Source organism: Eptatretus burgeri, chromosome 13 (assembly GCF_056783735.1).
Source record: "Eptatretus burgeri isolate ZD-2024b chromosome 13, Ebu_testis_v1, whole genome shotgun sequence".
NCBI lineage: Eukaryota > Metazoa > Chordata > Myxini > Myxiniformes > Myxinidae > Eptatretus > Eptatretus burgeri.
Genome location: NC_140973.1, coordinates 14,177,835 through 14,204,415, shown reverse-complemented (window position 1 = coordinate 14,204,415; position 26,581 = coordinate 14,177,835). Strand labels below are relative to the sequence as shown.

Here is a 26,581-nt window from a genome sequence, read left to right as displayed (position 1 = left end):
TGGTCGTTCTCGCCACTGACCCCCGGCCCACAACCAATTATATATATATATATATATATATATGTATATATATATATATATATATATATATATATATATATATATATATATATATATATATATATATATATATATATATATATATATATATACATACTGTGCATGTAGCTTGCAGTGTTCGTATGAGAAATTTCTGAGGATATTCCAAAGACTCAATAACTCGGTGGGCTGTCTCTGTGTCAGCGATGAGGTCCTTGGGTTTGAGTCCCATATTGAGTCATAATTTTTTCACACTAGCCCGATGCAGGAATTTATTTCTGTTTATTAAATATATCCATATATATGTGTGTATATATTAAAATAAAAAAATAGTTCAAGCTCGATGTCTACCTGCAGCATTTGACTTTCAGGTGCTGGTGACAAAGCCGATGATGTTTCAGGATTCGTCGGGCACATTATGCTTAAAAAGCATTCAAAATTTTGCTCATGCAAATTGGAGTCGTTTTCAGCGAGGCTTGCATCCGTGGCAGGCCATTGGGATGCGACATGGTCAGAGCGAGCTTGTGAAAGTGCATTATGCATAAGGAGAGAAAACTTTACCGAACAGCAGTGTGCTTACACACCGTAAATCCCTGTGCACATATGAGGCTGGGTGAGAACACAAACCCTCAGCGTCCTCTCTGCCACGGACTCGTCACGAGATGTTTTTGCCTTTCTCGAGCTCCTCGAGCGGTATTCGTGTAATATTTATTGTGCCCATTATTTATTGATTTCATTTTAGCAAAAAAAAGTGCTCTGACAGTTGCGTGGCTTGGTTTTATGTGGGTACGGTCCAGAGAAGGTTCGTCAATGATCATGATATGTACGGGAGGCACCACCACAGGAGAAAATAAGATGGAGGGGCCAAGATCTATGAACCTCCCCTTCAGAACAACACCATCCGTATTTATTTTTTATTCATCAGTGACTTATGCCTGTAAGTGTTTTGTAGAGAGAGAAAGAGAAAGAGATTGGGTCTATACTCTGTGCAGAGCGTTGGTGCTGTTCTATCTGTATAGCAAATGATCTTTGAGTAATTATTGAATTTTAACACCATTGCTACTACCAAGGGATATATTTTAAAAAAATTAAATTTATTGCTATCAAGGAATGTATTTCGGAGGGAAGTTTCTTTGGTTCTGAAAATAAATAGAGAAAAATGTCTTTTGTGATCAATTTGTCATTATATTATATGCCAATTATTTTTTTTATAAGTGCACAAAGTAATGAGCCAATTTAAATTCATAGCACACACATCATCATCCCATGAGCATACTCTGTTCCCAGAACATTGGTTGTTCCGAAGCAGTTTCTTTGGTTGAGAACCAACCCTGGACAGGTCGTCACGCCATCGCAGGGCGCTGTCGGTTCAGGGAGGAATTTGTAATTTGGCCAGGGTATGTCAGACGATGTCCTACTCTTTGAAAACTTCCGGAAAGACAATGTAGGAAATTTATCATCCACCAGCGAATGGTAAAAAATGGAGGACTCGGCTTAACCTCCCACTGAAGGACAGCAAAGTTTGTGATACAATACCCTGCCAAGCGAATCACCAATCTGACAGTTTATAGTCAAGTCGGGAGTTGAACTCAGACTAGATAGCTTGAAGGCAAGTACACTACCTCTGATCCAGGTAGCCAACGACACCTGATTACTTCTGACTAGACACCTGCAAACTATTAACCAGATTCAATCCAGTGTTGTTGGCTACCTGCGGAGCACCCTTCTCCCTCTCTCATCCACAAACACACATGATGGTGATGAGGGGAGGCAGCATGCTTTGCCGCCTCCTTCTCCCCTGGGATGGAAATGTCTGAGGGCCGTGTCGAATACAAGTTTTGAAGGCAGTGAAGACTGAGACAAAAACAGCAGCTTCGATGGAAACGAGGTCTGCGCACATTGCATCCAGTATCACGCTGTTTGTGTCGCAGCCTGGTCCTGCAGCTTTGTGGGATTTGTTGACCCCATGCTACTGTGAGAAAAGGCCTGAGCTTTGGTGATTCCCTCTTGCTAAGTTCTGCCTATTGAGGACGAGAGAGGCCTAGTGCCGGGAAAAAGGCACCCAGAGTTGCACCAATCGACATGCGTTTTGGATGCAGCCTGATGCCTTGGCCTTGCCGTGTGGCTTGTTGGGTTTTGCCGACTGTACCCCGTCAAGGAAGGATGAGACTGAGATGAGACCGAGAAGGACCAGGCGTTCCCTGGAGGCCACATGGGAGGTTGTGCGGTCTACATCATTGTGCGTCACCCAGGTTGTGCGTCACCCATTGGCTTTTCATGGCCTTCCATGGTCACCAGGGGTCCTCTGCCCCGTGACTGACCGAACTGACCCTCCTCTCGATGGGATTCCAATACCTAGTCACTTGCTGGGCTACCGGGGGTAGGGCATAGCGGTGCCCCACATTCCTCCCTCTCACTGAGAGCTTGATCCATCCATGGACATGAACCACTTCCCCACCCACAAACTTTACAGGCAATGATCCCTCCTCAGCTGCCATTCATTTCGACTTACACCTGCAGTACACGCTACTCGTTGTGGTGTTCCTACCTTCCATGGCCTGCCTACATGCAAATCATCAACAATAAAACACTAACCAGTGAAAAATTATTTTATTCATGACACAAACCACATTTTAACCCTTTCCACCTGGTCCACTTGCTTGGCTCTCATGGCCACTCTTACCCATCACCCATACCAATTCCCCAACTCAAAAGCATGATGATTCATGACAATGGGGAAAGGTAAATTTAGTACAAATCCAATTTCCACTGGGGATCACGTTCAATACCAGCAGCGTCTGTGCAGCCAATCTTCCCACATCTCCCATGACAATTAAAACCCAGGGCTCTCTTCCTAAACTGAGGACCCATTAATCACAGCGGACCATCTGTCGAAGGTTATGCGGGCCTCACCGGACCTTTCCCAAATACTGAATAATTTTCCACTGATGCTCTGGTGGTTGTCCGGTGGGCTGTACTTGTACCCGCCCGGTCCATGCAGTTCAACCCGTGTCCATAAACCAGCCCAGCATGGCAGGTCTCCTCATGCTGGCTGTCCCAGATCCTCAGGGAGAGATTGCTAGGCCGCATGCCCGGGCGTTCACTTCTTCAGGCTCTTGCTGGCTCTCAGGTGTGCCGCCTGCAACATCTCCCATTGGTGGTTCTCTCCATTTGGGTTTCAGGCGGTGGGTGGAAGTTCACCCAGAACTCAAAATATCCACTTCTTTTGGTAAAGGATGATGATTGATGAACCAAACTGTGAAAGTTTGTTCTCATAGCCTCGTTCCAAGGGCTCTTCAAAATCTTCACTGAACCTGTGACAGCTTCCACTTGTAGTTTGTTTGTTGTGATATTCCCCGGAATGATTTTTAAATACTCAGTCAGGGTTTTCTTTATCATTCCTTAGCTCCAACTTGGTATAATTTCAGCTCTCTACAATTTCCAAGTCCTCTTGGCCTCATTTTTCAGATCCTGGTATTTGGTCATTTTCCTGATTTTTGAAGCAGTTAGTGCAAAGTGATTGGGAACTGAAACTTCGATCAACAGTGCCAATTTTTTTCCTTTTTGTGTTTGAGCACAATGTCCGGATGCTATGCTTTGTTTGCAATGTCCACATTTGTGGGGATCATCTTGTCACATGTGAGCATTATGTGTTCATTCTCAAGGATTGGATTTGGTTTGTGTTTCCATGATTGTTCTGGGCCCGGGATGTTGAAATGTTTACAGATGTGCCGGCGCATTACTCGACAGACACCGTCATGTCTTTCTGTGTACAGCTGTTTTGACATGAGTTTTTTTACATCCCGAAAGTAGGTGGCTGGTAATTTATGTTTCTACCCCACAAAACCTGCATTTGTCTGATTGGATCAATCCCGCCATTTTATTCAAGGCATTAGTGTAGTCTCCTTGGGTCTTGAGCATTTATGATGACTCCTTCTCCATCCCAATTAATTTGACCTCTTCTTAGCCATTCCAATGAGCCTTCCTTGTCAATCCTTGTTCTGTCAAGCTCTTTTTAAAATCTTCCTGCTCTTTTGTCATTCTCCCATTTGTCAGAGTATATCTGATGATGTTTCCTTTTGTAGTTTTCGGTTTTTAGCTTGCCTGTTCAAAGAACAGAGAGCTATAGCGATACCCCCGGCTTGAGCGTGAGCATCAGCGTCAGCGTCAGCATGAAAATGTTAAAGTTTTTGGTGCAAGTTATTTAGAAACTTGCCATTCATTTAATATGTGTACTAGGATGCTGATATTTGGCAGGGAGGTTCCTTTGGGGTATATTATTGATGTAGTGAAGTTGAAATTAAAAATTAATTTCAAATGTTTTAAATTTTTGACCTGTTTTGAACTTAACTTTTTTTGTAGCACATCAACGTTAAAGTTTTTGGTGCAAGTTATTTTTTAGAAGCTTCCCATTCATTTAATATGTGTACTAGTTTTCTTTGCAATCATTGGGGTGATGTTTGTTTCTGTTTAAATTTCCTGTGTTATATCTGTAATTTGCACCTGTTTTTGGAAGTTTGTTGCTAAATGGTTTAAGGATCCCTTTTCTGGTTTGTTATTTTTCTTGCTCGTGTTCAAATTTCATCCGATTGTCTGTTGAGCTTTTCACATACTCTGCGAGTCCTACACACAATGCTCTGTGCACTTGATTGAGCTCCATCAAACCACCTCCTCCTTCTCATCTTGGTAAGTACAACCTCGGTATGCATTGGCTTTTGCAGAACATCATGTGAATAGTTAGTTTCCTTGTTTTGGTGTGTAAATTGTTGCTCTCTAATTGTGGCCAGTTTATAATTGCACAGCGATATTGGAATACCGGTATTGCAAGTTGGTTTATAGCTTTGGTTTTGTTTCTTGAAGAGAGGGATGACTTCAGCATTATTCTTATTCTGCGTGGGTTCTCTTTGCTGATTATTTTATGCATTTTTTTTGTGTTGTACCTGGGAGCCTTCTTCTATTCTGAAGTATTTTTAGGATGCTTCGTTTTCTCGTTCCTGTATTGTTGTGCTTCGATCGACTGAGATGTTATCAGTTCTTATTATCTTGCCTTGTACAAATGTACATTTGGCATATTTGTCAAGACCAAATCCATGCATCCATGCAGATGTCTTCCGAGGTGGACATGAAACTTAGTGGACATGTTGGGTGTCTGACAAGGAAGAATTGATTCGATTTTGGTGAACATCCGAATCCGGATATGGATACGAGAATTATTTAATTTTTAAAGTGTTTCTTCACCATTGATAGGGCCAAAAACGATATGTAGCATGATATTTCAAAAATATATTGGGTCCGATATGTTCTCGTGGATCAGGCATTGCATAGCGGAGGTATGCGCTCTACCGAGTGCCCTTCAAGTTCATTGATGAGGTTACTCAGTGGGTCCAGAGTGAGACAAAACAGGAGGGGGGAAAGGCTGTTACCTTGTACGATACCACGTCATATCTTTCCTCCTGGGATTTCACTCTTTCCTTCCAAGTAAGGTAGTACCAGCATTGTGTTCCAGAGCATCATTGCTTTCTCAATCAGTGCGACTATTTGGGGGTCAATTTTGTATACTTGGATGCATATTATAATCCATGAATGTGGGAGACTGGCAAAGGCTTTTTTGTGATCTATTCAGGCTGTGGATAAGTTGGTTTGTCGGAGCTTGCAGTTTTCGAGGTATAGTTTTAAGTATTTAACAACTAGCATGGATTGGCTCGCTTTGCTCGCCTCCCCACACGTCATTGCAGAGATTGACGTCACAGATTTTCTGTGTTGACATGATTTACACCAATCATAATACAAACATTTATTTTCTGCAAATTTATTTGCAATATTGGTGATATATTTATTTGAAATTTATTTGTAATATAAGAAGGTTCAAGTGGTTGAAATGATCAAGCGTCTAAGCTGTAATTTCTGCTAGTTACATATAATTGGGCATTACAAAATTCATCTTTCATGTCATTTATCAAATATATGGGAAGTAGCACCTCTTTGGAATGCTTTTCTTGAGTAAAATTTATTGGTCTTACCTTTTGTACATGATAACATCTGGATAAAAGGAAGTTATAACTCACCAACAAGGCTGTATGTGGGCACTGGCATACCAGCTACAAGTACACATCTCAGCATTTCTTTCATTTCTTCTCGAATACATTGCTTGACAATTCAAATCTCTTCAGAATATTTTTATGCTTAATCTCTCCCAAATATTCATACTAGCGAGGTACCCGTGCTATGCACGGGAGGGGGCTGGACAGCTGGTTCGTGAAGGACTTTGGCAAAAAATGGCAAAACTGCAACCGCCGAATCCCCAAATGTCACGGGTGGAAACCCTCACATAATTTCCTTATTCTGCTTTGAACTCAATCTCTCTATATTTTCATTCCAAACAGCATCAGTCTAATCACAAATTAATACTCTACCATTAAAGAACAAAATTCAATATTACAAACACTCGTGCGGTAAACGAAGAGAAACGCCATTCTGACATTCCACGTACAACTTTTTGAGATATCCTGCACACAAACAAAGAAATTAAATTTCTCGTTGAGCAAGGAATTGCCGGAATAACTTTGTCATATCTCCAAAATCAATTTGGTTCTTATAAGTCGATAGTGGTACTGTTTAATAAGTTATAGCACTTAGTTTGGTCATTATCATAACTTGGAAGTCAATCGGACTTGAAATGGCGTTTTCATCGCAATTTGAAAGTTTTGACCCGACCCCCCCTGACATTCGACCCCCGACCGTTAAGAAGGGTGTTGGTGTGACACCCCCAATGAGACATATGGTTGGATGCAGTATTGGAAGATGCACATTTTGGATTTGGTTTGAAGTCGACACGACCATTTTAGTGGATGTTATTGTGAAAATAAGAATTTCGGTTTTTCGGTGACCTTGACCTTGACCTTTGACCTAGATTCACCAAAAACGACAAGTGTCTAAGTTGGACCATGGCCGACGTCTGTACCCAGTTTGGTCATAATCGCTGAAACGGTGTGGCTGCTACAGGGTAAACAAACACACAGACAGACAGATACACAGAATGACACACACAACCGACCAACATAATTGGCGAAATCTGAAGGATTCCGGAAATTAACAAACGAACAAGAAAAAGATTTTGTGCAGAGGATGATATTTGCAAAATTCACCTCCCTCTCCAAAGGTTGCCATGGATACATCAAATTGCCCATTTGATTAAGATGAAAATTAACAATCTCAATCAAAGCTCATCAATCGCATGAAAATTGACGATTTTTCATATTTAAAGATGATTAATTGCCGGAATCCTTCGGATTTCGGCAATTATGTTGGTCGGTTGTGTGTGTCATTCAGTGTGTCTGTCTGTTGGGTGGTCGCTAGACTACCGTTTTCTCAGGTTTTCCGTCTGTTTGTATGTAATGGACAGCTCTGGAGGCCAGAGGAGTTAACCGATTTTGATGAAACTTGACAGGTAGGTTCATACCAGGATCTAGTGCTATGCCTTTGAGCACCGTTGCTATGGATGCCACCGTTGCCTAGCAACGGGACTTTGAAATTTTTGAAAAATCCCCCCAAAAAATAAAAAATCGAAAATCAAAAATCGGCTTCTGCGTTTTTATGCGCACTATAATAAAACTCTTTGTCAAAAATTTTCAGCCCGATCCGTCAAAAACTGTATGACTCGTATGCAATTATATAGCGACGACCCATGTCCCCAACCGGCTTGTCTGTCTGTTTGTGTGTTTGTTTACCCTGTAGCAGCCACACCGTTTCAGCGATCATGACCAAACTGGGTACAGACGTCGGCCATGGTCCAACTTAGACACTTGTCGTTTTTGGTGAATCTAGGTCAAAGGTCAAAGTCAAGGTCACCGAAAAACCGAAATTATTATTTTCACAATAATGTCCGCTAAAATGGTCATATCGACTTCAAACCAAATCCAAAATGTGCATCTTCCAATACTGCATTCAAGCATATGTCTCATTGGGGTGTCACACCAACACCCTTCTTAGCGGTCAGGGGTCGAATGTCAGGGGGGTTGGGTCAAAACTTTTAAATTGCGATAAAAATGCCATTTCAAGTCCGATTGACTTCCAAGTTATGATAATGACCAAACTAAGTGCTATAACTCATTAAACAGTAGCACTATCGACTTATAAGAACCAAATTGATTTCCAGGTTTTTGTTTTTTCATAGATCATGGAGACATGACAAAGTTATTCCGGCAATTCCTTGCTCAACGAGAAATTTCATTTTAGAAGCTTGACCTTCAGTTGACCTTTGACCTTTTGACCTCAAAATAGTTACTTTCCCAATTCAGTGATGGACCCTGCAATTGCTGTTTAATTTTCAAGTTAATAGGATCTTCTTCTTGCGTATGGTAGTTTAGCTGCCGGGGTAGTTATCATTTCTTGGAAACGCGACTGTGTCACTGATGCAGTGCCCCTCCACCAATACACACTGGTATTCATTTCGCCAACATCGGAAGGATGACAGGCTGAGTCAACCCCCTGGTGTATTAATTCAGTGGCCAACAGGGCTTGAACTCAGGACCCTAAGATCCCCAGCCACCACCCTAACCACTGAGCCAACACCAGGCTTAGTTAATAGGATGTAAATTGATTTTTCAATTGAAAAATGACGATTTTAGAAATTTGACCTCAAGATGACCTTTGACCTCAAAATCAATCGGATTCTCAGTTGAGACGACCTCTGCAACTTGGTGAAGTTTCATGACGATCAGTTTAGAATTGTGACCTGTTGGCGATTGACAATCAGACAGACAGACACTGAGACGGACAGAAAAAGACAGACAGACAGACAAGCAGACAAACAGACAGACAGAATAGCAAAATCGACTGACCAATATACTTGAAAAATCGTCTATTTTGCAAGTAACAAGAAAAATACGTCATGCAGAGCACGACACTTGCAAAATCCGCCCCCTCTCCAAAGGTTGCCATATATATATATATATATATATATATATATATATATATATATATATATATATATATATATATATATATATATATATATATATACTGTACATCAAATTGTCCATTTCATTCAGATTAAAATTTATAATCTTAATCAAAGCTCAGGTCAATGGGATGAAAATTGATTATTTTTCAAATATAAATTGATGATTTTAGAAGTTTGACCTGGCATTCAGTTTTGACCTTTTGACCTCAAAAATAGTTGGTTTCCAAACTCAGTGATGCACTTTGCAATTGCTGCTTAATCCTCAATATAATCGGATGTAAATTGATGATTTTTCAGTTGAAATTTGATGATTTTAGAAATTCGACCTCAAGTTGACCTTTGGTCATAAAAATCAATCGGTTTCTCATTTGAGACCATTTCCACAACTTGGTGAAGTTTCATGAGGATTGGTTTAGAATTGTGACCTGTCGGCAATTGACAAACAAACAGAGAATAGCATAATCGATTGACCAATATACTTGAAAAATCTCCGATTTTGCAAGTAACAAACAAAGAGACAGACAGACAGGGGTGAAAACATAACCTCTTTCCACCAATCCTCAGTGGCGGAGGTAATAATGAAAAACTGGAAACCAAAGTGATACCTTCCATATTGGCTCAAGGTTGCTGCAGGTCGAATCAGTCCGTGTGTTAATCCTTGCGAGGGAAAGGAGGGGTGCAAACTTGGTGTTGGGAAAGGAGTGGGGGGGGGAGGGATGCCGAGTTGGAGTTGGGAGGGGGAGGGGAGGGATGTGGACTTAAAGAAAAAAAGAGGTTGTGGACTTGAAGTCATTTTCATATATATATATATATATATATATTATTGCGGGCTGGGGACCGGTGGCGAGAACGACCACGATGTGGGGGAGGTTACGTCGTCTCCACCAGACTCCCCGGAATTGCAGGCCGTCGCTCCGGATAATTCCGTGAGGCGGCGGGTTGCTTAACCGACCGTGGACACCAATATCTCAACTGCGTAGCGTAGGGTCTTTCTGTCTAGAACCAATTTACCTAATTAACTACGCGATTTCGACGACCGGGGAACCACGCCCTTGGCACGTCTTGCTCGAACCGGGTCATTCTACCGACTGCGGTAGAGTTCCAACTACCGACTACCAACTCCGGTTCAGGTGCAGTCGAGCGGAACTGCCAAAGCCGTGCCGGCTAGGATGAACGGATTATCGGGTATAAAAACCCGGCTAAAACTCAGATCCGAACCATTCTGGACCAATGAAAGAAAGGATGGAAATGAACTGGGAACATTTCTACAGTAATTTATTTACAATAAAGGACACAGAGCAAGACTTATCACGGAATTATAGAAGCAATAATTTACAATGTTCAAAAACACTTATACAGTTTCTACTTACAAGACGTGCCCACACACTCAGACGCACACTCAGATGATTTATTAAAAGACCCCCACAGCCAGAGAGGGAGAGATGAGCTGGGGGTCGCAGTTCGCTTGGGTGCCTGCACGTTGAAGGGAGGGGGTGCTCCGCGGTGCGGAACCTGCTAATGGTGGTGCGGCTCGGCCCACAGTCACACGCATGGGGCTCATGCCCGTGGAGGAACCCGAGCGGAGCAGTCGGAGTCCCAGGGCGGAGATCAGGGTCGCGTACGGTACCCAGGAAAACTCCAACAAATGCCAGCCAAATGCAGAACTCCACTCGAACGCCCCAGACTCCAGCTCAAACCGCACGACGCACACCAACCAACTCAACTGCTCCAAAAAACTTACACTCAGAGGATCGCATCATATTTTTATGGACCTCCCCGAACGGGGCGGGGGCTCGGTGAAACAGACGTCACCATCCGCCCCGATTGGACAGGGTCTTCATGGGGTCTGCCCTTCCTGGGCGGGGCCTCGGCCAAACTGGGAGGCCCGCCCCCTCCCCCCCCTACACGCGTGTGGACTCATCAAGGGGAAGATCCAATGTTGAAAAGGAACGTTTGTAGAAGCGCAAAGGAACATCTGGACGTTTTTGCCCCGTATGCTGTGGCCAGCGAGGCGAGGGTTGCAAGTGCTGGAAGGTACCGTGGTTGGTTGTTGGATGGTCTGTTGGATGATCGTTGGAGGGTTCGTTGGATGGTTCGTTGGATGGTTTGTTGGATGGTCGTTAGATGGTTTGTTGGATGGTCGTTTGATGGTTTGTTGGATGGTTGTTAGATGGTTTGTTGGATGGTCGTTGGATGGTTTGTTGGATGGTTTGTTGGATGGTCGTTAGATGGTTTGTTGGATGGTCGTTAGATGGTTTGTTGGATGGTCGTTCGATGGTTTGTTGGATGGTCGTTAGATGGTTTGTTGGATGGTCGTTAGATGGTTTGTTGGATGGTTTGTTGGATGGTCGTTAGATGGTTTGTTGGATGGTCGTTTGATGGTTTGTTGGATGGTCGTTCGATGGTTTGTTGGATGGTCGTTCGATGGTTTGTTGGATGGTCGTTAGATGGTTTGTTGGATGGTCGTTGGATGGTTTGTTGGATGGTTTGTTGGATGGTCGTTAGATGGTTTGTTGGATGGTCGTTAGATGGTTTGTTGCATGGTCGATAGATGGTCGTTGGATGGTTTGTTGGATGGTTTGTTGGATGGTTGTTGGATGGTTTGTTGGATGCTCATTAGATGGTTTGTTGGATGGTCGTTGGATGGTTCGTTGGATGGTTCGTTGGATGGTTCATTGGATGGTTCGTTGTGATGGTTCATTGGATGGTCTGTTGGATGGCTCGTTGGATGGTTCGTTGGATGGTTCGTTGGATGGCTCGTTGGATGGCTCGTTGGATGGCTCGTTGGATGGTCTGTTGGATGGTCTGTTGGATGGTTTGTTGGATGGTCGTTAGATGGTTGTTGGATGGTCGTTAGATGGTTTGTTGGATGGTTTGTTGGATGGTTTGTTGGATGGTTGTTGGATGGTTTGTTGGATGGTTGTTGGATGGTTGTTGGATGGTTTGTTGGATGGTTTGTTGGATGCTCGTTAGATGGTTTGTTGGATGGTCGTTAGATGTAATAACCTACCTAAAAGGACATCGCAATGCACACCTTTGATTCTCCCACTAGACAAAAGGAAGGGACCTGTCTTCACATGTACTTAACGGAATAACTGACTTTTGGGACATCTGTATGTTTGAATGCTTATGGTTTCCAGATCCGTAACAATATGTTACATATAAACTACATATAAGCACACACACACACACACACACACACACACACACACACACACACACACACACACACACACACACACACACACACACACACACACACACACACACACACACACACACACACACACACACACACACACACACACGAAGGTGTCCATATTACGACGTCCTGTATTTTGATGAAATAAAGGAGAGCAGCTTGTGTATATAATGGAGTAAGTCTGATTTGCAGTGGCTCTCTCCAGATAATCAGGTATGTTTGCACTTTTACTTCTCCTACAGCAAACACATTAAACAACATTCTCTTTTACCACAAGAATAATAACGAAAAACTAAACTTTGTGCTGAAAGTTTCCTGTACGTCTCATGACCCCTGAAATGCCCTCTGAGATTTGCTGTTTCACTGCATTATCCACATCACCTTTCTCATATCTTCACATCTGACTCTCCACCTAATCTGGATACTTCTCCTCAACCAGAATTTAAAATCCATGGTCATGCACTTCCACACCCTCAGTAAGTTACTTATTTTGCATAATCCCATTATCATCATTACCCCATCACACATTGTAAATTAGCATTGTACTATTCGCCTTTAAATTATTCTATAAACTCAGCAGCTATCGAGCGATAACATTGGCTCTTCTCTCATATATTGTTGCAAGTTTGGGGGAGGAGGTGGGGGGGGGGGGATGGGTATGCCATTTCTCAGAGATCTGCTTTTTGATTAGAGGAAGACGTTCAAAATGTTTTCGGAACAAGATCGTTTTCCATGGTGTCCCTTGACTTTGATGCACTTGCCTCATTTGCCCTTCAAACTGTCTACGTCAATGAAGTAGTTTTCAGATTGCTTCTTCAGCAACGTCTCAGTTGCTTCAGTCAGTTTCCCGTTGATGGTGAATTGGTAGCCAAGCAGGTGGGACTTCAATTGTCGAAACAGATAACAGTCACTTGGGCCATGCTGTGTGCTGTGTGCTGTGTGCATGGCGATCCAGCTACTCGTAGGTACAGTCCATGAATGGTGGTTTTCCCAACAATGGGTCATGTGCATTGTCGTGAAGGAGGGGCACGCCTTTGGTCAACATAACTGGGTGTTTGCCCTTGATGGCCTGCCAAAAATTTGACGAGGCTGGAATAATATCCTTCGGTGATTGTAATTTTATGAGGCATAAAGTCAATCAGCGGGACTCCCTTGGTATCTCCGAAAATTGCGGATATGATCTTGCCAGCTGAGGGTTGCTTGCAAAACGTATTCGGTGGCAGTGATCCTTTGGATTAGATTTGTGCTTCTATTGTATAGATTCCAATTTGGTTTGATGATCCCTGTAATGAAGCCACGTTTTGTCACCAGTTGTCAGAAGAGCGATAAAGTTGGCTGGATCTGCATTGAATAGTCCGTGAAGCACATGACATGATGTGAACCATCGTTGCTGATTGTACGCGACCGTGTTTTGGGGGACCCATCTTGGCAACCTTAATATGGTGATCATCCATGATTAATGTCTCAACCTCAGAAACATTTTGTGGGTCGGTTGCACCTGCTGGCTGCCCTGACCTGGGGTCATATCTTAAAGGGACTCGTGTCCACATTTAAAATTAGCCACTTCGGATCTGACACCTTCTTTACATGAAGGTTCAATGAAATGCCGATGCGCAATTTAAGCAGATCCATAATTATATAGCACTGGCTGAAGTGCCTGGTTTTTGCCCAGGGAAATTCAATGAAATATGTATTTAAATACTTCCTGCATCACAAAAACCTTATGGTTTCGTATTAATTACCAATCTTGGGCATTGCAAGTAATTGTCTGTCTGTCTGTCACCCAATGTATACCTGGTGTTGGCTTAATGGTTAGGGTGGTGGGCTTTGGATCCGAGGGTCCAGAGTTCAAATCCCGCTCAGCTGTTGAATTAATACGAGGTGGGGTTAACTCAACCTGTCATTCTCCCGAGGTCGGCAAAATGAGTGCCAGCATGCTGGTATACCATGTCGGGGTGGTGACCTGTCCAGGATTGTGCTCAATAGCCAAGGAGACTGCTTAAGTAGCACCAACGCTCTGCACAGAGTATGGTCCCAATCTCCTCCTCCTCCTGTCTGTTTGTGTACAGGATATCTCAAAAAGTTGCTGATGGATCCGGATGAAATTTTGTGGACAGGTTCGGTGTGTGACAGGAACGGACTGATTAGATTTTGGTGAAGATCCGGATCCGGATCCGACTACTAGAATTTTAAAAGTGATTCTTCACCATTGAGAGATTGGGCCAAAAATGATATATAGCACGATATCTCAAAAAGTTGCGGACGTATTTGGAAGAAACTTGGTGGACAGGTTGGGTGTGTGGCAACGAAGAATTGATTCGATTTTGGTGAAGATCTGAATCCGGATATGGATACGAGAATTATTTAATTTTTAAAGTGATTCTTCATCATTGAGAGTTGGGGCTAAAAACGATCTCATACTGTATAACATGATATTTCAAAAATGCATTGGGCCCGATATGTTCTCGTGGATCAGGCATTACGTCGCGGAGGTATGCGCACGACCGAGTGCCTTTCTTGTTATTTCTGCAACAGAACTGGCTTGACTTTGTATTGTGTAATATGTCCATGGTACAAGGTTGACTATCGCAAAAGATACATTTAACGAATTTAATTTCAAGGGCTAATCCGCTCACTAATTCTGGTGATCAGTATCGCACAGAGTTTTACACCAAAGGGGCAATTGCACACCTGTTCCCGAGAAAGTCTATTGCACCTCCAGGACCCAGGCACATACACTACCTGACTTCCAACAATATTTGCCATTTGTCATCATCTCCCTGAATGCTTACACCAAGTTTGAATGTTTTTGAGTGAATGCAGCACTGCATCCAGGAAATAAGTAATAAAAAGGTTTTTTTTCCTCCAATAATTAGAATTTGAGCTTCATACATCAACATGTAGGCATAATATATATATATATATATATATATATATATATATATATATATATATATATATGTAGGAAGCGTTCTTTTGCTGAAAAAGCATTTGGAATTTTTCTGCGCTGAGCAGTTTTCTGTCTTCACTCGCCCATATTTCTACAGACCAGTGCAGGTGTGGGTACGCGCTTGCTCTCAAACTCCGGGAGCCCAGGCTGAAAGCACACTCTATGTTGCATGAATGCAATAAATGAACGGCCATATAAATAAATAAAATGAGCCGTGCAGGCGGGCCCAGGGAAAGTGATAAATTTTCCATGCATTTGACTCTGTGCCTGCGGGGTCGCGTGCTTTTGATGTGCATGGCTACGCGGTGAGCGCCAATTGGCACTTGTGGTTTGATTGTGCCCTAACAGTGGAATAGCATAGCAACCCTTCGGCTGTCTCTCCCCAGTTAACACCAAGATCGTGAGCCTCTTGTTTGTTGGGAAGGAGGCCAATTTGGGCCAATACGACCATCAGACCCCTTAGTGGCGGTCTTTTCTCATTGCATGGATTTTGAACTTTTTGTGTTAAACAAACGTCTGGGAGAGTGTATGTTGATGCATTGCCCTGCCTGCGAAACACCAGAATGACAGTTCATAGCTGGTCCGACATTCAAATCCAGACCAGACAGTTCAGAAATGAGTGTGCACACCTATAGGCGACCCTGCTAGCCCATGTAAAAATATGCACTTCATCTTGAGGTATGTGCACTTGCCTCAATGCTGTCTGACCTGGGTTTGAATCACGACCTTGCTATGAGCTCTCATCCTGATAGTTTGAAGGCAGGTTGATACATCGATATATATGCTGTCCATCGGAATATCATGAAGCTGGTTGTTCTGCTGGTAGTGGATCTGGTGGATGACGATTCCACGATGTCCTTCTCAGTTATTGCCAGTATGCAGAACAAATTACAAAATTCCTCCCCAAATCAACTCCAGTCGAACTTCTGAACAGGATAGCTGGTTCAATGAATAATTGGGCCAAGCGTCCACTCTTTATGAGCCACCAACCCAAATGAATGGGAAATAGCACTGTATAAGGAGATAATTTGGACACAAGCTGTCAAAGCCACAGAATATATAGTTAAAAACCGATTTTAAGTGGTCGATAAGCAGAGAGAGAGAGAGAGAGAGAGAGAGAGAGAGAGAGAGAGAGAGAGAGAGAGAGAGAGAGAGAGAGAGAGAGAGAGAGACAGAGACAGAGACAGAGACAGAGACAGAGACAGAGACAGAGACAGAGACAGAGACAGAGACAGAGACAGAGACAGAGACAGAGACAGAGACAGAGACAGAGACAGAGACAGAGACAGAGACACACAGAGACACACAGAGAGACACACACAGAGACAGAAATATGAAACTACAAATCATTCGCAACCTGTGAATTTTCCGAAGACAGTCGATTCCAGACTCGAGCACTGTTTTAACAATGAAGGGTTTTGGAGAACAATTTTATGCTTAATTTTTTTTTGTCCTGTCCTGCCAGGAAATTTGGTGTAAGTTGTCTCCTTGTGCACAAGGCACGTGCTTTGAAGTTCGATTTTTCTTTGCTCCGTCACCTCCCGAGAAGCACAAATCCCTGGAAAGAGCGATAAAACTTTCTTCAGCTCTCATTGACAAAGTCACCGATGTTGGCTCGATAATGATATTTTTCCACCTGCAATTTCTGTCGGGACCTAAAGGATTCTTATTGACTTGGCACTCACTGCTCACAAGCACGCTCGATAAGTGCACACCCCAAAGAAACCCGTGAGCTCTCGGCATAGCTTGCACGTTGCTATAAGTTCTTCAGTGTATGCATTGCATGGTGTGCAGAAGTTCTTCAGGGTGTCCAACTTTGGGCACTTCAGATGACCCAGAACTTCAAAGTACTGCCTGCTTGGCAAATATTTTTTTCCTGAATCAATGACAAAAAAGCTTGTGTATATTATATATATATATATATATATATATATATATATATATATATATATATATATATATATATATATATATATATATATATATATACTCGTAGATAGAAATATATATTATTTTTTTTTCCTAACCACTGACTCATTGACTGACTCATTGACTGAATTGACTGATATTAAAGATCAATACCTTCCAGGTGTCATAGAAAGCTGAAATTTTGTGTGCTAATGGACATCGAAGCTGGTACATTGGAAAAATCACGGAATCATCAGACAACATCCATAAATGAAAATATACATAAACTAGAACGGGCACTCATAGAGCGCATACCTTCGCCACCACTACTTTTTTTGTTCTTGGTATGAGTGTGGGGAACTGGTTTCATATGAATGGTCTTATGACACAAACCACATATCTATAATGTCATGACCTCCCCCCGACTTTCGGGGGCTACGGACTAAACAACAATCAACTCACGTCGTTTTGGCGAGTCTTCACTCGCAAGCTCAGTGAATACAACGTTTCAACAAGAGAAGGTAATCTCGTTTGATGCTGGTTTCATGCAAATCGAATAAGAATTGACTGAGTTATGCCGAAAACCGCATATTTTTCAAGGGCGTGACCCCCCCCACGACATTTTACCCCAACCGGTGACATGTGTTATGACGTCATTGTGTCACAAGATTGGACATTAAATTCTGAACATTTTGGTGCTGGGTTCATGTAAAGCGGACAAGAATTGACCGCGTTATGACAAAAACCGCATATTTTTCAAGGTCGTGACCCCCCTGACCTTTGACCCCTAACCGGTAACAAGAGTATGGGCGTCATTGTGTCATATTGCATATCACAAGATGAGGCGTTGAATTCTGAACATTTTGGCGTTGGTTGCATGCAAATTGAATAAAAATTGATCGTGTTCTCGTAAAAAGACGATTTTGACCTTTTCGTGACCTTGACCTTGACCTTTGACCCGAACGATCCCAAAATCTAATCGAATGCTTGCTGGCTAATAACCAATCATCCCACCAAATTTCATGCAATTCGGTTTAATACCTTTTGAGTTATACGAATCACAAGATTACAAATAAATAAATAAATAAATAAATAAATAAATAAATACACGCCGACCAAAACATAACCTTTTGCAGAATGCGAAGGTAATGAAAAAAAAAAACTGGAAAAAAATGCAGGTGAGGGACCCGAGACAATGGGGAAGCACGCACGGTTCGTATCATTACGATTACAATACTCCCCCCCCCGTTTTCTTTATTTTTTTTGAAAAAGCATGGGAATCATGAAAATTAGAGGGAACATGGATACATATGTGGGAAATATGAAGTTTTTTTTCCCAGCATTGTCTCCATCAACAACAATGCATTTTAATGAGCGCATCAATCCAACTCTTGTTTTCCGGTGTCACTGCAGTTTCAGACCGATCACTTTGAGACTCTTCGTTGATATCAGTTTCCCTGCTTTTGAAACACTTTACCCAATGTCTAACAGTGCTCACATCAAGGGAAGAGTCACCGTACACATTCTCTAAACGCCGATGAATATCCACTGGAGGAACCTCTTCTACAGTAAGAAATTCAATAACTGTTCTCTGCTCCGTAAGCAAATCTAACGGGGCAGCCATTTCGAAAACGTGGTGTGCTGTTGTCACGTGACTAATCACATTTCCGCTCAACTTAAAATGGGCAGGAGATACAAACCTTTCATTGTGATCTCACACAGCTTTCCTACGATGCTTTGGTTACGAACTGAAAGATAAAAGGCATGACTTTCATACCAACCATCGTATATAAAAGTCAAACAAATAAATAAATAAATACATAAACAACAAATGTGTATATATATATATATATATATATATATATATATATATATATATATATATATATATATATATATATATATATATATATATATATATATATATATATATATATATTGTTGCGGGCCGGGATCCGGTGGCGAGAACGACCGCGAGGTGGGGGAAGTTACGTGGTCTCCCACCAGACCCCCAAAATTGTAGGCCGTCGCTCACGAATAACTCCGGGAGGCGGCGGGTTGCTGAACCGATCGTGGATGCCAATACCTCCACCGCGTAACGTAGGGTCTTTTTGTGTAGAACCAATTTACCTAATTAACTATCCGGCGTCGTCTACTGGGGAACTACGCCCTCGGTACGTCTTGCTCGAACCGGGTCACTCTACCGACTGCAGTGGAGTTCCAACTACCAACTACCAACTACCAACATCGGTTCGGGTGCAGTCGAGCGGAACTGCCAAAGCTGTGCCGCCGAGGATGAACCGATTATCGGGTATAAAGACCCGGCTAAAACTCACATCCCAACCATGCTGGACCAATGAAAGAAAGGACCGAAACGAACTGGAAACATTTCTAATAATGGTGTATTTACAACAAGAAGGACACAGTGCAAGCTTATCACGGATATACACAGCAAGATTTACAATGATGGAATAAACACTTAAACAGTTGTTCTACTTGGAGACGGCGCCACACACACAGATGAAAATGAAACCCAGGTGTTTTATTGGACCCTCACAGCCAGGGAGAGAGACGAGCTGGGGGTCGCAGTTCACTTGGGTACCTGCATGTTGAAGGAGAGGGTGCTCCACGGTGAGGAACCTCCCAATAGTCGTGCAGCTCGGCCCACGGTCACACGTGTGGGGTTCGTGCCTGTGGAGGAACTCAAGTCGAGTTGGTGGAGTCCCAGGGTGGGAATCAAGGTCGCAGACAAGACCCAGCAAAACTCCAAAGAACGCCCCACGCAGAACTGCAACGGATGCTCCAATGAATCCAGAGCTGACTTTCCCTACACAGAACTCTACGGATGCTGCAACGAATCCAGAGTTGACTTTCCCTACACAGAACTCTCTGAACTGAGGTTTTTGTCGTCGGTTATAGACCTCCCTGAACAGGGCGGGGGCTCTGTGGAACAGACGTCACTTTCCACCCTGATTGGACAGGGTCTTCATGGGGTCCGTCCTTTCTGGGCGGGGCCTCAGCCGAACCGGGAGGCCCGTCCCCCCCCCCCTCCACGGGTGTGGACTCATCAAGGGTAAGATCCAACGTTGAAAAGGAACGTTTGTAGAAGCGCAAAGGAACGGCGGACTGGACATTTTTTCCCCGTATGCTGTGGTCATCGAGGCGAGGGTTGCAAGTGCTGGAAGGTACCGTGGTTGGTTGTTGGGTGTTTGTTGGATGGTAAAGATTTATTTAACCTAACTAAAGAAACATCGCAACGCACACCTTTGATTCTCCCACTAGACAAAAGGAAGGGACCTGTCTTCACATGTACTTAACGAAATAACTGACTTTTGGGACATCTGTATGTTTGAATGCATAAGGTTTCCATATCCTTAACAATATATATATATATATATATATATATATATATATATATATATATATATATATATATATATATATATATATATATATATATATATATATATATATATACTGAAACGCAAAAGAAACTTACCACCTTTTAAACATTCAAATATCAACGATAACACTGCGTGTAGTAAATGTGTGAACTTATTTGTGGACAATAGTGTCCTCACTGTCAGACAAAACGGTCACGGATGGTCACTTGAACCTTCAATGGTCACTTCATAGCACAGCTGTTGAACATCCGTTTTGACTGTCAGTGATTAGCCAAGGGGTACGGGATGATTTTAATGAGCTGCACGTGATGTCTTGATATTGGCTTTAAAAAGGCCAGTGCAAAATGGGCATTTCAATCAACATACCACGATTGTCAAGGATCAACGGCAGTGTGCCTTGGGCATACTGCAAGGCGGATTGAGTTACCGTGAGGTGGCACGTCGCCTTCACACCAGACGATATCGGCTCTGCTGGACAGAGACACTCTCCACAACTCTGCAGATGACAGACCTCGATCAGGGAGGTCAAGAGTCACCACTGCAAGGCAGGACAGGCAGATGGTCCTAAGTCAGATGGCTTCAGACATTGAGGACTGAGTGGGACAGAATCCAGCAGCAATCCGTCCAAAGACTGGTAGGCAGTATGTGCCGACGATGCACTGCCTGTATCCAGAACAATGGTGGCCACACACGCTATTGAAAGGGGACTGACATTGCACCCTGTGCTGTTCTGTACTGCAGAACAAACTTCTGAGATGGTGTATCTTGGTCAAAAACTTGACATGTCATCAATAAAATGCCAATGTTTCAATTAGCAATTGTTGGTTTGTTTTATTTTGAACTGTTACAATTTTATTCAGGTCAGGTCAGGTATGGGAGCATGTGCCAGAACAGCACGTCGCTGCGTCCACTTTCCGCCGGTACTCCAGGGGCCTCCGTCTGGCCATCCCCCAGGCAGATGCCAGGCCCATCGCCCATCTCCTTGAGATGATGGTCAACCTGTTGCAACCATGAGGCACGTGGTCGACCCACTGGCCTCCTCTCATGAGACTCCCTCGCTGAGAGAATCTGGTGAGCAGGATCAGAGTCAGGAAAACGAGCCACATGTCCATACAGCCGCAACTGACGCTCATGGACTATGCAGGTAACAAATCTCATCCGAGTCTCTCTCAGCAACCGCTCGTTGGACATAAAATCCGACCAGCGATAGCCAAGGATTCTCCGAAGAGACCTGGTACCAAAGGAATTAAGTCTCCGTCTCAGATCCTTGGTCAGAGTCCAAGTCTCGCATCCATAGAGCAAGACTGGAAGTACCAAGGACCTGAAGACTCGGACTTTCGTCCTCCCGCACAGGTACCGGCAGCGCCACACCCCATGATCCAGTGAATCCATGACTCCCCAGGCCCGACCCAGACGTCTATTGACCTCTGACTCGCAGCCAGCAGAGACATGAATATCACTGCCAAGGTAAGTGAATCTCTCCACGACCTCAACATCCTCACCACAAACAGACACAGACAGGACAGCAGCATCCAAGATGTCACCGAAAGCCTGGATCTTAGTTTTGACCCAAGAAACCCGTAATACCAACGGCTCCGCCTCCTCATTCAGCACCTCGAGGGCCCCCAAGAGGATGTCTAAAGTCTCCGCAAAGATGACTGCATCATCTGCAAAGTCAAGGTCCGAGATCTTGACATTCCCAAATGACGCACCGCAACTTGATCTCTCCGACATCCTCCCTAGAATCCAGTCCATACAAGTGCTGAAAAGTGTGGGGGCAAGTACACATCCCTGACGAACTCCAGTAACAACTGGAAATAAGTCAGAGATGGTACCACCACACTTCACAGCACTCTCAGTACCAGAGTAGAGTTCAGACATCAGATCGATCAGTTTTGGTGACACTCCACGAAGACCAAGAATCCTCCAGAGGACATCCCGATTCACTGAATCGAACGCTTTACAGAGATCAACATAGGCTGCAAGCAGCCCCTGCCGAAACTCTTGTCTGCGTTCGATGAGGACACGAAGTGCAAGGATACGGTCAATCGTTGACCTCTTTGGTGTAAAGCCTGACTGCTCTGGACGCTGGTGCTCAAGCAGATGGTGGCAAACCCTATCGAGAATTATCCGAGCAAAGACCTTGCCCGGCACTGAGAGCAGCGTCACCCCTCGGTAGTTGTTGCAGTCTTGGCGATCACCCTTCCCTTTCCAGAGAGGGACAACAAGGCCCCTCTTCCAGTCAGTTGGGATGATGCCTGTGTTCCAGGCAGAGCACAAAACTGCATGCAACGACACGAGTGCAGCATTTCCACCAGCCTTGAGAAGTTCGGCATGGATGCCACAGATCCCTGGAGCTTTACCCCATTTCAAATGGTTCACCGCAGCCCGTGTTTCCACAAGCGAAGGTGGACCACAGTTGATTCGAGGGTCAGCAACAGGGATTGTAACACCCTTGACGTCCAACTCGACAGTTGGGGGATGAGCCTGGTACAACCGCTCAAAGTAACCGGCCCAGCGGGCCTTCACTTTAGACTCCTCTGTCAAGAGCCTACCACTCTCTGCTCGAACTGTAGTGCTCCGAGGGATGGGCTTGGATGAACGTAATGCGCGAATTCCCCTGTAAGCGGGATGAGAATCACCTGTCCACAGGTGATGCTCTACCCCCTCACAGATTCCTCGCACATAGGCCTCCTTGTCCACCCTCAGTGCACGTACAGTTTTACGCCTCAGCTCCCTGAACAGCTCAGCTCTGTCATTCAGCCTGGCCCTGCGACTCTGGTCAATGGTATCCAGTGTCCCTTGAGAGACAAAATTCTTCTTTGCCCTGCGGTGAGCTCCAAGGCATCCACCGGCAACATCAAGGACGGTGGTCTTGAAGGCGCTCCACAACTCTTCAGGACCCCCCAAAGCACCCAGACCCCCCAAGTGTCCACTCAGCCTGTTCGCAAACTCCTCAGCTACTCTCTCATCCCTGAGCTTGGCAACATCCAGCCTCGGCTGGGATGGTACCATTCTCCAGGATTTAAGGTGCAGCTTTAGAGTTGCTACAACAAGCCTGTGGTCAGTATTGAGGAACTGAGCACTCCGGTAGACCCTGCAGTTCTGGATCATCCTCCAACGACCGTCAATGAGGACATGGTCAATCTCCTTTGCCACACCGCCAGTGTTGGAATACCAAGTCCAGCAATGAGCTTGTGGGCGCTGAAACCATGAACCAGCCACCCTAAGTCCATGACTTCTTGCAAAGTCAAGGAACTTAGTGCCATTCTGGTTCATAGTTCCTGACCCATGGGGACCAACACACACCTCATAACCATCCCTATCAGTTCCAGTCGATGCATTGAAATCCCCAAAGACTAGAAGTGTATCTCATCTGGGGCACTGATCAACCACAGACTCGAGTGTGGCGTAGAATGCATCCTTGACGGTGAGATCACTCGCCTCAGTCGGAGCATAAACAGAGACCAGGGAAATGACACCTAAGGAGTGACGAATCCTTAATCTCATAATACGCTCGTTGACCGGTGTTACCTCAATTATCATTGGGGTCAGCTTATTGGACACAGCTACAGCAACTCCTTGGGTATGGTAACCATCAGAGCGACCAGACCAATAGTAGGTGTAACCACCCACCATTATCTCGCCGCAATCCGGTCTCCGAACCTCAGAGAGAGCTGCAATCCCGATGTCCAAACGCTTGAGCTCAGATGATAACAGAGACAGGTGATCATCCTCTCTTAGGGATAGGACATTCCAGGCACCCACCCGAAGGGACCGCCTCAGGTTAACCCAAGGAGACCGCCGTCTGGTGGACGACACCTCAGCACCACTCCGACACACTCTCCCGCAATCTGACCCAGGGATGTTACCCCGTGGTTTCCCTCCTATCAAAGATTGGGGGTCCCGAAGGCTTTGCCCCAATCCCGTCATCCGGTGAGCTGCCCTGCAAAGGGAAGCTGCACAGGAGGTACTCCCACGCAGTGGGTTTTCAGATTTTTTTTGCGTTTTTGCGTTTTGCGGAATGAAGGGTTTTACGGTGGCCGGAGTGCAAATCCTGCCACCAACCTCCTAATAAGAAGTGACCCAACTGCAAGAGGACGTCCGCAGACACAGTTGGGCACTAGATATGGATGGCCGTTGGCTCACAAGGAGCTCCTCTGCCCTTTAACAGGTTTTGTTTTTAATCCTGCTGGGTGTCCATATCCAAACACCCTCCTCACCAGAAAACCTGGTGGGGGAGACGGTTTAGTCGCCGACAACCCGACCATGGAACAGGTTAGTACAGGTTTACATGGTACCTGTAGCAGGTCACAGATCGAACCTGACCTGACAATTTTATTGTATTTCAAATAAGTGGTAAGTTTCTTTTGCGTTTCAATGTATGTATATATATATATATATATATATATATATATATATATATATATATATATATATATATATATATATATATATACATGAAGACCACAAGGGGAAAACCAGAGATGTCACTTTTTAAAATTTCAGGGTTATTGCACCTGCCAATAGTTGGCAACATAAGGTTTCCTCTCACAATATTACTTTAACAAATAACCAGGGGTGTCACATAATTTATATGGTATAAAGTTTAGGCGTGCAATGAAAAAACAAGTGTTGTCAAAGCTGAACAAGTAGAAACCCAGAGTTGTCAGTACTTTACTCCTAGTTATCTCCCTTTCATTCATGTTAACTGTTCCACCATAATATTCAGAGTTGAGAAACTAAAATTGAAAGGTTGTAAAACTTTCACAGCATAAACTCTGAGCACTACAATGGCCTATTTGGTTATATCATGGGCTCCGTAGTTGGTGCATATCATGGTTCAAGCCTGGTCAAACCTTTATTGTGACTTTTATGGGACCCACGCCGTGGCTTAATGGTTAGCGCATCTGAGTACCCATCCTCATTCGATGTACCCACCGCCCAATCAACCTGCTTAGGTATATGAGGGAGTCACATGAGGTGACTTCGGCTATCACGGGGGTGGTTTATCCTTGGTTTCCTCCCGGTTTTCCATCTTATTAAGTCGTACGGAGTAAGAAATGGAGAATCCGTCGTCATATAAGCGAAATACCCTTGAGTATGGCGTTGAACATCAATCAAACAAAAAAACAATGACCGTTCAATGTTGAAAAAAATAATCTGTGATCACCAAAGTCATGTAATGTATACTAATAACCAACAAGCATGAATTTGCTACACATCCTGGGTTAAAATTGCATGGCAATTATTAAACAAGGGAATAACCAGTGATGTCAGTTTGCAACATTGATTCGTTCTTTGCTCTTAAATTAAATAACACAGAAGCTTGGCAAATGCTACATGCTTAATTTGATCGGCCAATGATCACTCTTCCTTTTACTGGAAAAGAAATCTATATGACAGTTATTAAACAGTCCACCAAAGTCTTAAAACTTTGTTTTTCAGTTTCTTCAAAATTGACTTATCCTGACATCTCTGGTTTTCCCCTTGTGGTCTTCATATATCTATATCTTTATATATATATATATATATATATATATATATATATATATATATATATATATATATATATATATATATACATAATATACATATTTATATATATATATATATATATATATATATATATATATATATATGTACATATGAAAAAAATATAAATGAAAAAATATTTATACATTTATAAAAAGTGGACTGTCACCGTGTAAAAGTGCTGATGTCCTTGGGTTTGAGACCTGGGTTGAGTCAGAATTTTTTCACACTAGCCCTATGCAGGAATTTCTTCCTGTTTATTGCATTTTATACGAGGTTTATCTCTAACACACACACACACACACACACACACGCACACACACACACACACACACACACACACACACACACACACACACACACACACACACACACACACACACACACACACACACACACACACACACACACACACACCTGAGCAGGCACGTAAGACGTCGGCCATTCTAAAGCTTGCAGTGTTGGTGTGAGAAAATTCATGCATCCAAAGACTCAATATCTCAGTGGACTGCTGTGGTGTAAGTGATGAGGTCCTCAGATTTGAGTCCTGGGTGAAGTCAGAATTTTTTCACACATGCCCC

General features: G+C 43.6%; 1 protein-coding gene across 11 annotated transcripts in view; it reads left to right on the top strand.

The window, feature by feature from the left end:
• Nucleotides 1–26,581, top strand: part of LOC147013883 (uncharacterized) — a 120,969-nt gene that overhangs the window by 50,727 nt on the left and 43,661 nt on the right. The window contains exon 1 of one of the 11 annotated variants that reach the window (XR_015050551.1): nt 4,594–4,725. The exons of the other annotated variants lie outside the window; for them this stretch is intronic. The gene's annotated coding sequence lies outside the window, so the exon portion shown is untranslated. Of the gene's footprint in view, nt 1–4,593; nt 4,726–26,581 lie in introns of those variants that run through there. 11 annotated transcript variants of the gene reach the window in all.